The 17,139-nt window shown below is 33.9% G+C and overlaps 1 long non-coding RNA gene across 3 annotated transcripts; it reads right to left on the minus strand.

Annotated features, from left to right (window-relative positions):
- Positions 1–2,339: 2,339 nt before the first annotated feature.
- Positions 2,340–15,780, minus strand: LOC149201098 (uncharacterized). Of its 3 annotated transcripts, XR_016253400.1 has the most exons (4): positions 15,417–15,780; positions 15,034–15,115; positions 10,818–10,943; positions 2,340–2,694 (listed from the first exon to the last, which is right to left on the minus strand). It is a non-coding gene; the product is annotated as an uncharacterized LOC149201098 (long non-coding RNA). The 3 variants fall into 3 exon arrangements; XR_016253398.1 differs by lacking the exon at positions 2,340–2,694 and having other exon boundaries at positions 10,565–10,943; positions 15,417–15,777; XR_016253399.1 differs by lacking the exons at positions 2,340–2,694; positions 10,818–10,943 and adding an exon at positions 11,111–11,195 and having other exon boundaries at positions 15,417–15,776.
- Between the last annotated feature and the right edge of the window lie 1,359 nt (positions 15,781–17,139).

Below are 17,139 nucleotides of genomic sequence, written 5' to 3' on the forward strand. Positions count from 1 at the left end.
AATATATATTACACCAACAAAATATCCAAGAGGCATTCAAACACTTCTAGATCCACACCAAGCACAAGTATCCAAATATGCAATTGCATGGATACAAGGAAAGCGCTCTACCTCTCAATGATAACTATGTCCTCCCACAAGTACTTCAACTAGAAAAATGGTTTCAAGGCAATAACTTCAAAGCAAAAAGAACTACACAATACAAAAATACACTTCATCCCCCCTCTACCTTTATAGAATAAATCTAGGGAATAACCAAAAGATCCATAGAGAATAGGATTAGAATGGGCAAATAAATATGATATATAAAATAAAAAAAAAAAAAAAAAAAAAAAAAAAAAAAAAAAAAAAATCAACAATGAAATATACTTAATTGAACATGTTTAAAGTACATTAAATAGAGATGGCAATGACATTGGTCAATGTTGGGATTGGTCAACTTCCGATTGTCCATAGTACCACCAATCTAATGAACTATGAGAGGAGATGTTCCCATTAATGGAGAATCATGTTTAAAGCTCACATTGTTTCTTGATAACCATTGTCTCTAACTAACAACCATGAATAGTTCTAGTGCATCACTACAAAACATGGACACAAAAGTGAGCATAAAGACCAAAATCCCAATCTACCTTAATGGAGAAGAACAAGAAATAAAAACTTACATTCTAGGTAGTAACCATTGAAAGTATAGAAACATGAAAGCAAATGCCTTGATACTTATCATCAAGGACAAACAAAATCATATCACCTGCAATGATGAATTTAGAAACCTTTTGAGTTCAGAAAAAGGGTTGGAAAAAAATAAGTCAAGGAGGCATTTTAAAATCAACCAAAATTATTTATTCATGGCATAAAAAAAATTCAATATTAAAGCATTAAAGATAATTGGACTAGAAAATGAAAGACAATATTCAACCAGAAGATATTATCATTAGAATTAAAAAGGAAAAGAAAAAAAATGTGGGCACATCTTACTTCAGTTGATGGCTAGATCCACATGAGGAACTTAAAATGAGCTCCTCCAAACCCTTCAAATCAAGGAACCCCTAACCTATTCATGTAAATGATGGTCACAAAGAATGAAATCTTTCACTGCCAATACTTGTTGCTTGATCCTACCATAAAAATGCAATATCAAGAGCATATACCTCTGGTAAAGAATTCTCAATTTTCCAAATGTAATACCGTTGAAATCATTAGGAAACTTCGTTGCATAAGAAACATCATAGCAAGAACTGTTGGCTTTATCACCAATGTAAACTAAACTTCATGTATTGAAATTTGAAAAGAAAAAAAAAATTATTGTATTCATCTCTAAAACACTGATAGATACATGCTCTGACCAAAGTAACTAAAATTATTGATAATGTTACCTAAAATGGAAAATCAAATATGAGAAAATATATTTCAAAACAATTGTATGAGCCTATTATTACCAAAACATAGCATTGTTTGAACAATCGATGTGTGACATGCAAACCTATAGGACATATGAACTATATCATTATGATCTACAAAAATTGAGATTTCCTACAATATCAACAGTCCTAAATCTTATTGGAAATAAGAGAAATAAGAATACAAATATCTAATACAAAGGAAATAATCAATTGGACCAATCCTAGGGACAAGCAACTTCTATGATTCCCATTAGCCTTTTCAAGGGAAATTTTCAAAATGTACATGATGAATAAGGTCATTATGTTGGCTTTGCAGACTACATAATGGTCTGCATGGTGTAAGGTACTAAGCAACTTGATCCCCACTATCTTCTTTTGTCAAAATTGAAGAACAATCTTCGTTTTTGTCAATCTGCAATAGACAAGGGATGATATCTGGAGGAGACCACTGATTTGGAACCATCAAAAAGTATGTAGAGATGGCATTTCAAAAATGCTTCTTGTACTGCTTTGGAGATGTAATTGTTGGTGATATATTTTTTAGACCACCAAGAATTCCAAAAGCTTTTACCCAGATATCTAGATTTTTTTCTGACGTATACTACCTCATAAAATCAACAAGAGCGGTTGCTAAAAAACAATTCCATGTTGAGCAGGAAGTGTACCTCGCTGAATAGAAGTTTGAATAGATCTAAATTTATTTTTTTTGCAAAGGCCACCAAGAGTTCTATAAGAATTTATATCTGTTATTTCTATGTTTGAATAGATCCAAACTCCAATATTGGTTAAATTCATATTTCTGATAGTATTTCCAAGTATATCATCCACTTTCTACTTCATAGCAAACCATTTATAAGCATGTCACTTCTAGACTAACATGAAAAACTATGATGCTCGAACAATCATACAAAACATACAAAATTGTAATTACATGAAAAAAATAAATTGACATAGGATGGGGTTTGAATAGACTCAAAAAAAGAACCTGTAATACACATCAAATGAAATAATAGAAGAGACACCTTCTACAAGCTTGTTTCTAGGATTGTCCTAAGAAAAAGGTAGTAAATACTCGTCCAGCCAGTCTTCAAGAAAGAAACTCCATACAATCTATAAAAGTATGTTCTCAAGTATAAATAAACATAAAAGGAAAGAGTATATCTAATAATGAATACCATTCAACATCTCTTTTAACTTTCTCACACATTTTCTTTTCTTCCTCAATTTTCAGTTGTTCCTTTTGTCTAGCTTTCTAATGTAGCTCTAACCAAGTTTCTTAATCTTTAGAGGTCTGCACAAAAATCATAGCATTAAATATTAATTAAATCAGCCGAATATTGAATCACTTTTTGAAAAAATGATTAGAATTCAACTACCGAATCTCTATACACAATAAAAAAGAGAATGAAAAGCTTGAGATGACTGTCGCAGTTTATAATTTGTTAGGGTTTCCTAAAACAAAAACCTCAAATACAAACAACATTTTCATCTACTTCTAAGTCCACATTGTAAGTTACAATCGTAGCTCATATGGAATCTGATTTAAATTTCAATGTAAAAGAAACCCAACAAGAATGCATCTACTGATTACCAACAAAGAATATTTTTTGAATGGAAAAGTTGGGACTCATCATGATATACCCTACTAAAACACTAGGAGATAGTCATAAGAGGAAAATTTAGGTGTCGGGCCTGAAACAAATTACCAATTTATTTTCTCAAAATCATATATCCAACATGCAAAAATAACAAGAAAATAAACAAAATTAGGAAGATATGAGATAATTTTGGAAGTAAATCTTAACACTGTCAAAACTTTGACCAAATAGAAAATATTTCATCAATATAAAGATTTAAATTTGCAAGGCTTTGTCCACTATAAATATCCCTTGCATTTATTTGGCAACCAACACACATGTCATGAATTTGCTCACTATGTGAAATATGCCCATCAAGTAAAATAATTGTACCAAAAAATCTAATGAGTTCTCTAAGAAAATCCTTGAAGCAATCAATTTATTAGCATATGAAAAGTATTTCCTGCAACTTCCCTTAATTTATGGAAACCTTTTTGTACAAAATGATTTACTTGGCACACTGTTTTATGTGATATTCTGGCAGAAGTGATTTGAGCAACATTTTCCTCAGATATGCTGAAATCTTAAATGATACTGATAATTTCGTCATAAGTGTTCTATCATTTAGGGTGAGGATTCCCTGGATACTTTAATGATCCTAAGCAATGAAAATCTATCCGATTGGGATTGGGTTCATGTTAGTTGTTACTTTAAAGTCTATTATATACTTGGTTATTGTATGTTTATTTTTTAGTTTTAACTTGAGATGATGAGCTATGGGGTCTTATCCTTTTGGTCCATATGCACATAGAGGATCATTATGCTGAACTTTCATAACATTTTTAATCACTTTGGGCTCCTTGTGCACATTAGTATAATATTTTCTTAGGATTAAATTTGGTATTGATATTTTCATCATAGCTTTTTTGTCATTTTGATGAGATTTCCTTAAATACTTTCATAATTTTGGGCAATGGAAAAATCATCCAAGCTAGGATTTGGCATCTATTCATGGGCTAGGCATGTAGAAAATATCTATATAGGACATACATATTTGTTTATCTTTTATTATGTTACTTTATGTTGTTAGGGTATCCTGTTGAACTTGCATTGATCTTATCATTGTCACAATACAGAGCATGATATAGATAACTGTCTAGATTTGGTAGCCAAGCAAGAGGAAAAGAAAAGAGGATGTAACATGATTTATACAGAACCCAGGAAAAAGAATATTGAGGAGCCATGTGTGCTTGTAGTGACACAAGGAAGTGCAAAGATAGGTTTATATGCAGAGAGGATTCCAGAAGGAAAGGTTAAGAAAGTTGCCCCCATGCCACATAAGTTTTAGGTTGTTTTACATAAGGAATTCCTACGATGTTGTAGAGTCCCTAAGGAATGTATCAGATAGTCAAAAGGATGTGCACATATTCAAGTATCATGATCTTTAGCGTAAAGATTAAGTAACTTCTTTAAATGATGTGCAAATATCTTAAATGATCCTCAAATGTTTAGGAGATTATTTGAGATGTTGAAAAGGTTAATAGAGATTTAGAACATGAGGAAAATCCTATGGTTGCATCTTTGCCTGAGAGACATGTTAGGTAGGTAAATAAGAGGAGGAAAAAAGTTAGGGAGTTTAAGATGTCTATGGAATCTGTAGGATATGTGATACAAGATGTTATGTTGGGTCTTGGATCTGATGTTAACATTATGCCAAAGAAGACTTGGGAGATTATGGGTAAACTATGCTTGTTAAGGTCACCCATCTAGCTAAGATTGGCAAATTCATATAAAATATATCCTGTGGGAAGGGTAGAAGATGTTGAAGTAAATATTTATGGAGTAAAGATGATAGATGATTTTGAAGTTATCGAGATCATGGAAGAGAAGGACCCCTGTCCCGCTTTGCTTGGGATAGACTGGGATTTTGAAAACAATATTATCTTCAATTTGAAACAGAGAAAGATGTCATTTGAGACATTGGAACTGTGCGTGGTCCGACTGAAGATTTATAGGTTCATTAAGCCTATTAATGATTATGTAAAAAATTACATATTTGAAAATATCTACAAAATCACTACCTAGAAGGAGGATTGTGTGAACCCTACTATAGATGGGGAGCTAAGATAGAGGAGTAGTTGTTCCTTTTACACATATTATAAAGAGGCTTTGGAAATATGGCATATTTTTGTTCATGAGATGTCATCATGAAGGTGCACACATGTACAAAGATTGATGTGGTGGATAGGAAATAATGTGCATGACCTACCACAATTTGATGGGATTAATTCAGTACTATAGTTCATAATGTACATATACGGAGTGGTCCCAGGAAAACATAGATTGTAGGCAATGGAAGTTGTGATCAAAGGAACACCAATGTGTTGGTGGGAGATGCAAAAAGAGAAATTTTCCAATTGGATGTAGGTATTACAATGTATGACTCTTCCACTTAATCCTCCTTAGGAGATGGAATTAGCAAATAAGTATAAAGGCATAGAAGATCCACAGGAAGATGTATGGTTTTTAAAAAGACATGGACAGACAAAGGATACCCTAGGTAAGAGTGGGTTCATCAGTTTGTCAACACGTTGAATTTTGTGTCCCAAATCTAGTATGTATAGGAGGAAAAGAGTAGACAGATAAGATACTAGGTTATGGTGTTGAAACAATTCTACATGACTTTCCAATTTGTGTCAAAGGATCCAAATCTTACTAGCCTTTTGCAGTAGATCAGGCATTATATTTTAGTGGGGAGGAACCTTGGTATAGTATTCAAAGACCAAGATTTGTAAAGTGATGATGTAAAGATTTATATCTTGGAAAATATCTACAAAATCACTACCTAGAAGGAGGATTATGTGAACCCCACTATAGATGGGGAGCTAAGATGAAGGAGTAGTTATTCCTTTTACACAGATTATAAAGAGGCTTTTGAAAAATGGTAGATTGTTGTACATGAGACATCATCGTGAAGGTGTGGGTATGTACAAAGATCAATGTTGTGGATCAAAAATAAGGTGCATGACCTACCACAATTTGATGGGATTAATTTAGTACTAGATTTCATAATGTACGTATATGAAGTGGCCCCACAAAAACATAGATTGTATGTAATGGAAGTTGTGATGAAAAGAACACCAATGTGCTGGTGGGAGAAGAAAAAAGGAAATTTTCCAATTGGATGTAGGTAGTACAATGTATGATTCTTCCATTTAATCCCCTCGGGAGATGGAATTAGCAAATAGGTATAAAGGCATAGAAGATCCCTAGGAAGATGTATGGTTTTGTAAAAATAAATGGACAGACAAAGGATACTCTAGGTAAGAGTGGGCTCATCAGTTTGTCCACACCTTGAATTATGTGTCCCAAAGCTAGTATGTATAGGAGGAAAAGAGCAGACATATAAGAGACTAGGATATGGTGTTGAATCAGTTCTACGTGACTTTCCAATTTGTGTTTTGCAGCAGATCATACATTTTATTTTAGTGGGGAGGAACCTCGATACAGTAGTCAAAGGCAAAGAGTTGTAAAGTGATGATGTAAATAATTCTATCTTGGAAAATATCTACAAAACCACTACCTAGAAGGGGGATTATGTGAACCCTAATATAGATGGGGAGCTAAGATGGAGGAGTAGTTATTCCTTTTACACAGATTATAAAGAGGCTTTAGAAAGATGGCAGATTGTTGTACATGATACATCATCATGAAGGTGTGTGTATGTACAAAGATCAATGTGGTGGATTGGAAATAAGTGCATGACCTACCACAATTTGGTGGGATTAATTCAGTACAAGAGTTCATAAGTACATATATGAAGTGGTCACACAAAAACATAGATTACAGGAAATGGAAGTTGTGATGAAAGGAACACCAATGTGCTGGTGGGCGATGCAAAAAGAGAAGTTTTACAATTGGATGTAGGCAGTACAATGTATGAATCCTCCATTTAATCCCCCTCGGGAGATGGAATTAGCAAATAGGTATAAAGACATAAAAGATTCCCAGGAAGACGTATGGTTTTGAAAAAGACATGGATAGACGAAGGATACCCTAGGTAAGAGTGGGTTCATCAGTTTTTCCACAACTTGAATTCTATGTCCCAAAGCTATTATTTATAGGAGGAAAAGGGAAGATAGATAAGAGACTAGGATATGGTGTTGACACAATTCTACGTGACTTTCAAATTTGTTTATAAGGATCCAAATCTTACTGCCCTTTTGCAGCAAATTAGGCATTTTCTTTTAGTGGGGAGGAAACTTGGTACAGTAGTCGAAGGCCGAGGGTTCTTTGCATGTGACATAAGGAGTTGGAACAATTGAGTATTCCATACCAGTTTACTATAAAAAGAGGTACCAAGAAGACCCTATGGATGAGGAGGAGCTTAGCAAAATGAAGATCAAGGAAATCATCATAGAAAGGGAGTGAAAAGGAAAAGACCCTAGTCTTAGTAAACCATACTTCAAAGAATCTTTAAAGACAAGCAAGTTTTATATAGGCTAGGATGCAAACTTGAAAATGGTTATCATGGACATTATTGGTATGAAGAAACTATAACTTAGGCGGTGGGGTTGTTGTACAAATATGAAATTTGTTTCCTAATGAATTGATAAAAATGAAATAGATTGCAAGTTCACTAGGATAGATGAGAATAGAATTGAAGCCAAGAGAAAACCCTATTAAGAAGAGACATTATCAACTGATGATTCCATCAACTACCTCCTTTAAAAAAGGCTGAGTAGATTAGTCCTTTGATCATCCAGGTAAAGAAGCAAGGAAAAATCAAAATCAACATGGACCTATAGTTTCTGGTATCCTCATTTAATTAAAATTTAAATAGATATCATTGTTTCCTTCATTATAGCCCCTCTTTCCAACCAAAAACACTTTCTCATCTTTGTTACATTCCTAAAAAGTTCCTCTTCAACCAGGAATTCCAACATACAAATGTTGAACTGATCTTCCATAAGATGTTGACGATTTTTTACTTGAAGGCTAAGCACTCGCCAAACTTACTCCAATATCTCCACCCTCTACTTTATTATTTTGGAGAATTTATTTCATATTTGTTGGGCATAGACACATGTCATGACAGATGGTAATTTTCCTAGTGTTTCACTTTATACATCTGCCATCCACATGGCCCTATTAGCCACATGAAATTTTACCATTCCATATTAAATTCCACACCTTAAAAATCTCAATATTGTCTCCTAATGGCATGTTATACAATATCTTCATTGTATATTCACCTATTTTGGCCATCTCAATATGATCTTTTACCAAAAATCTATATGATATAGGGTATCAACACGGAAAATTTGAAATTCTCAAGAATTGTTGAAATCTTGGGCTTTCCTTACAGATCTGAGTGTGGTTCATTCACATAACTTGGAATCCAAATATCCCCATGAATGCTAATTTTAAAATAAGGGGCATAGTCTTGGAAAAAGTCAAGAATAAAATTTACAAGTTTTAAATGACGACCTTAGTCTGGTGATTGGCCAACAAGACAAGATGGTTAGAGGATCAAATATGTAGAATTTGCCAGTTCCTATGACAAACTAGATAAGATACTGGATATGGAGAAATGTAGATGAGGATGGGCAGCAATAGCTGCCTTTCAAGGGTATCAACGGGTAGAATGGTTGAGATTTTTTTTCTGGTAGTATTTATATCATAACAATACAACTAATATTTGATTCAAGAAATATGTTTTCCGTGTGTTTCACTGCCACATGCCTTTGGGCATTTCCTTTTGAAGATTGATATAGTTTACGCCTTCAATGGAATATACAAGAATTCAAAATGAACAAGGGATATCACACCTAGATGGTTGCCAAATTTATTATAACACACTAGGCCTTTGAGAAATGAAACATTTTTGTTCCATGCTTGCATTATGTTTTATTGATTGTACAAATCCAATTTTCCTTTTTGAAGAATTCTCTATTTGATTTACAACTTTAGTTGTAATCTGTAAAATGTAAATGTTACCCATTACCCACAAAGGTGCAAAGTAAGGAAAATCCTAATGAGGCTCTGCACTAGGATGCTACATTTTGCAGTAATAGGGAAGATACAAGATATGGATTTATTGAATCTAGAGGTTTCATTTAATTTATATAGAAACATATTATATGTACAATACAAAACCCTATAATTCTCATTGGAAAACCCATTCTTTCACCCATCTACATTACTAATCGCAGAGGCTAAGATTAATTACTCTCCCATTCTCTACCACAACTTTCTTTTTAGTTTTATCTTGCACCTTATTGTATGTGCATAATCTATAGAGAAAAGAACAATGCATAAAGGGTACAAATGATGTTCGACTAGTTTCAATGTCACTAAATACCATGATCAACTAGCTTTATAAAATACTCACTCAGTGAAGGATGACCATCTATTTGCAGTTAACATATCCATGTGCAATCATGGTCAGTGTCAATGTGTAATCTAGGATGACTGCACGGTAGAATTCTCTCCACCTTTGAGAATGCTAGTGAAGTTCACCATGGCACAGCTAATGCAATATTTTTTCCATAAAGAACTTTCGAGTTCCCTTCATACTTGTTTGCACACAAAATATACCAAAAGAGCATACTCTAGTGGGGAAGACCATTGGATTCAACTAGGTGAGGGAGAATTTCAACCTATGAGATCTGAGGGGTAGGAAGAAGGGACTATGTCACATGTGCTTTGAAGGGGCTGAGGATATGGCAAGAGGTGGTGGTTTCAAGTGTCTAAAATGAAGGGTTTATAGATACTAACTAAAAAACACCAAAAACAATCTCCAAAACCCCCAGAAATGGTTTCTTGAGAGCCATCTATAATAGAGTCACAAAGTACTCTTTGAGAGATGGTTTCTAAAGACCAGAAATAAGAACAGCCATAGAAAAGAGAATTCCTTGGATCATCCTTATTTCTGGACCTCTGGGCCATTTTAGCACGAGAAAGAGGACTCATGTTCCATTTCTATTAAGTAGAATTCCAAACACCAGTAATAGTCTATTCAAGATAAAGCGATGCAAAAGACTCCACTAAAATGAGATAAAATGCATTGAAAAATGACTACAGGGAAAATAGGAAACAAAATAGTATAAGCACAAGTGCAAGTACGTTATCCCAATAAGGAAAACCATATAAAATGAAATTGAGGGGATGTAAAGAAACAATCTGTACAAAAATGCAGTAGCCACAGCAGGATGTCTTTGCTCATCATCTAAATTAATAGTGAAGATGTCAATACTAAGTGTATGCCAGATAATGTTCTCCAAATAGTGGCCAGCATAGATGGGGCCCTTGGATATAATCCTAGGTGGCAATAACTTACTTTCGGAGGTGGTTGGGATGGAAGAAGAGGTATGACCACTTCTAACATCAAAGGCTAAAATCTCACAGTATAAGGAAAGAAACTAGTAATGCATCTTGGAGAAGGTATCCCATAGATTTGGCTATCCCAAGAAATTATAAGCTTGAAACTACATCACTTCAGCTAAAACCTAGATAGCACCCAAGAAAAAGAGGCAGTTATTTCATGCCTTGGAAAGTGGGACTTCAGCTACATTTATAAGCTATAGCATATAGTGGCCTCCCCTATTTTATTTCTCCAAATTCCAGTATTCAGAAGTTACCAAGTCAAAAAATCATGTCAACATGTACTATGCAACCCAATCGTTTTGCATAGGCAAAATACAAACACATATAAAACCATTTAAAATCAACAATTATTTCAACATTTCCTAATAATTTCTCTAATGATAAATTTCTAAATTGCGTAAATAGTATGAGAATGGAAAAAAGAAAACAATGGTAAAAGAGAGAGAACCATTTAAGTACAGATCCACTCCCATCATATTGTTCACCCCATTTTTTCCACCATGACTGGTCATTTAGTCTACCATACTTGTGTGCTCATTTCTCTGTCCAACCCTTAGCATTGTATTTTTCCCACCTGGAATAAAGATATCAAGCAATAAACTTTCAGTGCTAATAAATAGTTGTTGTTGGTTGTAATAGTTAAAATACAAAATTTTAAATAAGCAATAAAGCATACATAGAAGGCAATAACATGAATTCTATTTTGGCGCTTGTATTCACTACGGATTTTGAATAAGAAAATTCTTACCATTTTTCATACCAGACGGCAGCACCACTTCCTGACTTTGCTTGCTTCTAAGAACTTCTTTCTATTCTTGCTAGATTACTTCAAGTTTGAGACAAGATTCAAAATCCAAAGTCAAAATGCTTATCTTATGTTACTCAATTTATGTGAATATGCTTCACTGTATTTCTGTATTAAAACCTCAGTGCTATGACTGAATATAGATCTCATTGTAGCTAACAAATGGATATCATCTGATTACACCTGCTATCAGCTATTTGACAAGTATATACAACATAAATGTCTTTGCACAAGCTAACCTTAGTTTCATTGATATAAACAATGTTCAGAAAATATTTTGCATCATGTTGCTATTAAATGAACTTAAATTCTTTCTAGAAATTTCCTAATTAGTTTTACAAGACTGTCCAATTATTCTCACCATAAGCGCTTACTATTGGCACAAGAATTAATGAATATAATTTTATAAACCTCTATACATTTTAGGGCATGTAAGAAAGTTATTAGAGCATGTAAGAAAGTTATTAGAGTGGCAATGTATGAAAATTGAAATTATTATTTTATTTCAAATTTTATTTTCTATTATACGGTGTATTCGAATGCATGGATGCCATCATTCCCTCGGGCAAAGGGATACACATTTCAAGAACTTGAATGAAAATATTCTCATGACTATCCTATGTACCTTTTAATGTTTTAAATTGGCACTGAAACCACAAGTTGGAAAGGATGGAACACCACTTAGGGACAACAAAGTTTGATGAGAAGTGGGAGAAGAAGTTTTAAAGAGATTAGATGATCTAGGAAAAGTATGAAGCATTATTGTTACAGAGACTGGAACTATTAGCAGGAGAAATATGGCTAATATCAAGGATGGTAAATTTGTAGTTCGAGCATTAGTAGTGTAGTGTGGTGTTATAATTGGTATTAAGTTTTAACAGTACACTTAATTAATAATGGAAGGGTAATTCATATAAGTGGGAAGGTGTCGTTGATCTAGGTGCTTTTATAGGGAGAGACGAAGAATTACTATAAACAGTGTGAAGAAAAAATAGATCATGCAGATAATTAAAGAGGGGATAACAATATTGGCACAACGGTGTTGCTGGAAAAAGGCAAAAGCAAGATCACTGAAATAAATGAAATATTCAATAAATTGAATCCATGATTGAAGCCACGATAAATCAAGGGGGTAGGAAAAAATAGTTGACCAATTAGTGCTAGTTTTCCAAGGAGGAACATTGTGGAAAGAAAAAGTTCACAGTCTGGACTTGTTGATTGCAGGAATAAGCGATTAGCTTATGGAGAAACATTTCTGCGGTCAAAAATCACAGACAAGACATTATTAAGTAGTAGCACAGTTTAAATCTCGCTAACAAAGAACATCATGACTAAGTTCTGAGACAAAACTTAGTTTGTGGGCCAACTTGCATGATTGAGCAGTCCAGTCGGCATATTTCTACAGCATGATCAACATTTCAGGCAGACTATCTACTTCATATGAGTTGGAGTTATCTTCTGTGAGCCAACTTCGGATTTCCCAAGTTCACCTGCATTTCAACAGGTCGATTCATAAAAAAATTGAGGACAATATTTTTTGCACAAGGGTCTCAGTTTTGATAGGTTACTTTCAGATGTCCAGTGGTTTAAGTGCACAATGATTTTCAAATTGTAGGGTAGTTTTGAGAGTGACTTTCAATACTCTTGATAATCGATCTCAAGTTTTAAAGGAAGATTTAATATTTTACAGTCTTCTTACATAATTTTTCAAACTTGCAACAGGTTGTAGAGCCAAAATCTAAGATGTATAGGGTGGTAAACATCTCTTGCAAGCCATTTTCTGGGTTTGGAGAAGCTAGAATAAGATTTTCACAATAATTCCTTCACTTTCCAATTGAAGAAGAATTACATGGAAGAACTTAAATTACTCATAGAGTAAATCATAGATGAATGAACTGGAAGATAGCCTGGTTCTGGGTCTCTGATATGTATTCTCCATGCCCTTTCAAAATTAAATCTTAGAGTAACTAATTCTCTCATTCTTATTTAACCCTCATGCTTTTCCTTACAAACACAGTCCAGAGAGTACATGACATGTAAAGTATCTTTGTCTGCACACTACAGCGTAGAAGGAAGGAAGACACCAAGCATATTGTTTTGGATGGTAGCTTTTCTAGTTCCTTTTGGAGGGGCATCATCCTTCATTTTTCCTCTATGCTTTTCTTCCCTTTCCACTGGAGGGTAATTCCTCTTGGTAGCACAACCTTATGATCATGCCTTTGAACATTTTGGCATCTACTTAGAAGAACAACTCTCTATTTTCTCTACTCTAATCAGTATAAATTTACTTTTGAAGATAGAAAAATTACAATGGAAATTTTGGCTTTTCATTAGCTCTTGAATGAACTAGTAATTGGAAAAATCACCAACATCACAATAAATCGTGATGTCAAAAAAAAATGAAAATTTGTGCAGAAAAAGCTATGACAGTGCGATATTTTTGAAAAAATTCACTGAGGTTGTGATAAAAATACCAATATGAACCCAAATGTTTCTTTTTTAGGTGCTTTTCTTGTGTTTATTTATGTTGGAAGCCATAACTGGTGATATTAAATTTTTATAGTAAAATTTAGTGTTCTATTTTATCTTTCCTTTTCTATCCTTCTAGTAAAAATGGAGTCTTGAAGTCGTTGTTGGCAAGAAAATGGTTTTCAAGGAATGGAAGCCATTTGCTTTAATTTTTCAAGGGATTTTGAATCCATATTAAAAAATGTATGACACCAGTGGAAATACCCTCATAAATATGACTCACTATAATATGTAAGTTCATATTTTAAGTGGACAGCTCAGAAAATGATGAAAAGAAATGATGTAAATGATGATGTAGCTAAGTGTTGTATTTATTCCAAGTATGCAAGAAGGATATTTGGCCCTACAATAGGCCAGCAGAGCATTTCAAGGTGAAACCATCAGCAATTTTGTTCCTGGTTGTGTTTTTTAATTTTTGACTCATGACATGTTTTACCATAAATTCCTTGCATTTCCTGAGAAATGTGGGATTTCTAAGAGAAATGAGGCACATTTATCAATAAATGTAGGCATACTGACAAAAGTATAAAAAAAAATACAAGCAAAAGGAGACAAATTCTAACCCTCACCCGATAACTCCATATTATCCCACTAACATATCACTTATCCCACATAGTTTTTACTATAAGAGCATATGAAAGGCATGCCTGCTAATGATTCAGTGAGTTCCCAAAGTCTGAGAGTGACTGAGTTGAAACTTAAGGACACTTACAAATTTTCATGTGCCCATTGTTTAGTTCCACTGTCACTTGTGAGATTATCTGTATAGAACTTCTTGTTAGAGTTTACTTTTTAATCCACTAAAACATAGTTTACCGTAAGACAGAAATCACAGTTGATAAAATGTCTGAAGGAAAATTATCCAACCATCGATCGATAGATATATTTATATAATTTTCCACAGAGATACCTAGATTTAGATATACATACTAATACAGAGATAAAAGAAAAAACTTTTAAATCAAACAAGAAAATAGTCATCCTTCAACTTGATTTACATTTTAAATGTTCAATGTGAACAATGAGATTTTCAAACTTATACTAATTTCTCAGGAATGTCTTTCAAGGAAAAAGGGGTGGTATAAGCATCATTGGATCATCTTTCTGTATGTCAATAAGACTGCTTTTATCTGAGACATGTCAAACAATGAACTAGGAAATCAAGTCCTTGATACTCAACTTATAACATATTCAATGTCATAAGAAATTGTATTGACATGTAATGAAAAATAAGAAGTATGTGTGAACTAGATATTGTATATGGAAATAATTGAATGACGGTGCCAAACATGGCTTGGCATTCAACCCGTCAAAAGTCTTGAGATCTTACCAAAACATGGATCAATGCATTTTTTTCTTTTTCCTGGTTGAATCAACATGAGCAGCCAGTACATATTGATAGTCGACCATTCCTGCACAAGAAATAGAGATAACACAGGGTATTTTCAAGATTTTCATCTCAAAGATATCAAGTGATGGCTACCTTGTAGCCCTAACAACATATTCCAAGCACTAGGGAATGCAACTGACAGAGAAAATTCATGATTGAAATTACATAACATTTGTCTCGATGTTGTCTTTCGGAGAATTTCCTATTGGATACCTAGTTTCCATTAAATCAAAATTTTGCTTGAATATAAAATCTTAAACTCAAATGCCATGTAAATTTCATCGAGTTTTTAAGCAAATGAATAAAGAAAGAGGCGGCCTCACCTTAGCAATTCCTTTAGTACCTCTAAGGGTTTCAATATCTCAAGAAATACAAGAAGGATAACCAGAGTAGTTTACAGCAAAATATGTGGTGTCTGGTATCACTCCACGTTTTGATTCTTAGAACCCCACATAAACCCTCTTCAAGAATTTCTGGGTTTGGATTTGGCCTGCAAACCGCTATTTTTCAAATTCATTTTACTTCCACAGGCTCTGAAGAATTCCTGCGCTCTGCATATGACAATCAAATGTCCACAACATTGCGCTTAGCGTGGTGTATGTACATTCGATTTAAAATAAATTGTTTGGATAATTTGCTTGAAAAGGAGGGTCGAATCTGGGTGTCTAAAGTTAGGGAACACTTTATGGAACAGGATATATATCATCTACAACTATTATATGATATATGATATTTTATATATATATATATATATATATATGATTTAGTTTACTTAATGGTGTTTTTTTTTTTTTTTTCTTTTCTTGTTTTATCATGGTGAATCGGTAACTTGTTGGAGTTAGAGTTATCTGAACAAGGCCTAGGATCAAAAATTTCATTTGTCACTATAACACTCCAAGAGTATATCCAACTACCTACAAGTCGAATATACTAGTGATCCAGGTGGATATTGGTGGCCACCTGCCAAGTCCACCTGGACCCCCACCATTGTCTTTCTCAGCATTTTCAGTTTCCTTAATTGTAGCACAACTTACTATTTTTAGCAGTTTTTCGGGTCCTGAACTTCCGGAGCCGTTTTGAGGCCCTAAACGACATTTTTTGGGAAATCTACCATTTTTGATAAAAATCGTCTTTTCCGTCGTAGTCCTCGAAGAGATCTTTCCAACAGGCTATCATGCACGTCAAACGGAGATAGTATGACCAATTCGCGACCCCGGGAAGTTGATGTACCAACTTACCCAAAAACGGGGCCCACAATTTGACGTTTCATCTTCTAGGGTTAGGTTTTGGAATGTGAAGGGTTTTCTATTGTTTCTCAACAATAAATAGGCCTCCGAGCCTCATTGTAAGACAGTTCAGAGGCATGTAGCCATCACATCTCTTCTCAGAGATAAGCTACCATCGCCCTAGCTAGTTTATTTCCATTTCTGTTGTAAGCATATTTGAGTATTTTCCATTAATGAAATGAAGTATTATTTCCGCTGCATCTTTGTGTATATGGTTATCTCTGTAATTTGTTGCGTTCCTGTTTAAATCCGGATCAACTAGGAATATATGACTTAGCAAGAAACAAGACGTCTTGTATTGGACATGAACAGAGTAAACTCCCTGAGGCCGACTATTTCCTCTAGCCTCATCACAATAGTCTTAACATGTTATTTCAGGGAATCAAACATAGGTGGCGAGGGAGTTAACAACCCACATCAACCACCCAGTCTACCCTTAATTGAAGATGATGTTATGGTGATTTCACATGAATGGTAGACTTTTTTTCCAAGTGCACTCACATTATCATTAATGGGATCTTCCTTTTTTCATAATTTGTGTATATTTTTGTAATTAATTTTGTTATAAGGTAAGGGATAACCCTTCCATTTTCATTTTCATTTGCTTTTCAAAGTTTTTCATCAATGAACCCTTCATTAGTTTAAGCTAAGTATGACATTTATTCTTTCCAATAATTAGTTGTAATTTTTTATCATCAGTATCCATAAGTTTTACACTACTCAAAGCCTAGATAAATGAGATTTAGTCTTGTCAAAATAT

Source organism: Pinus tabuliformis, chromosome 2_1 (assembly GCF_031772625.1).
Source record: "Pinus tabuliformis cultivar Carrire ecotype Pingquan chromosome 2_1, CPIR1, whole genome shotgun sequence".
Lineage (NCBI taxonomy): Eukaryota > Viridiplantae > Streptophyta > Pinopsida > Pinales > Pinaceae > Pinus > Pinus tabuliformis.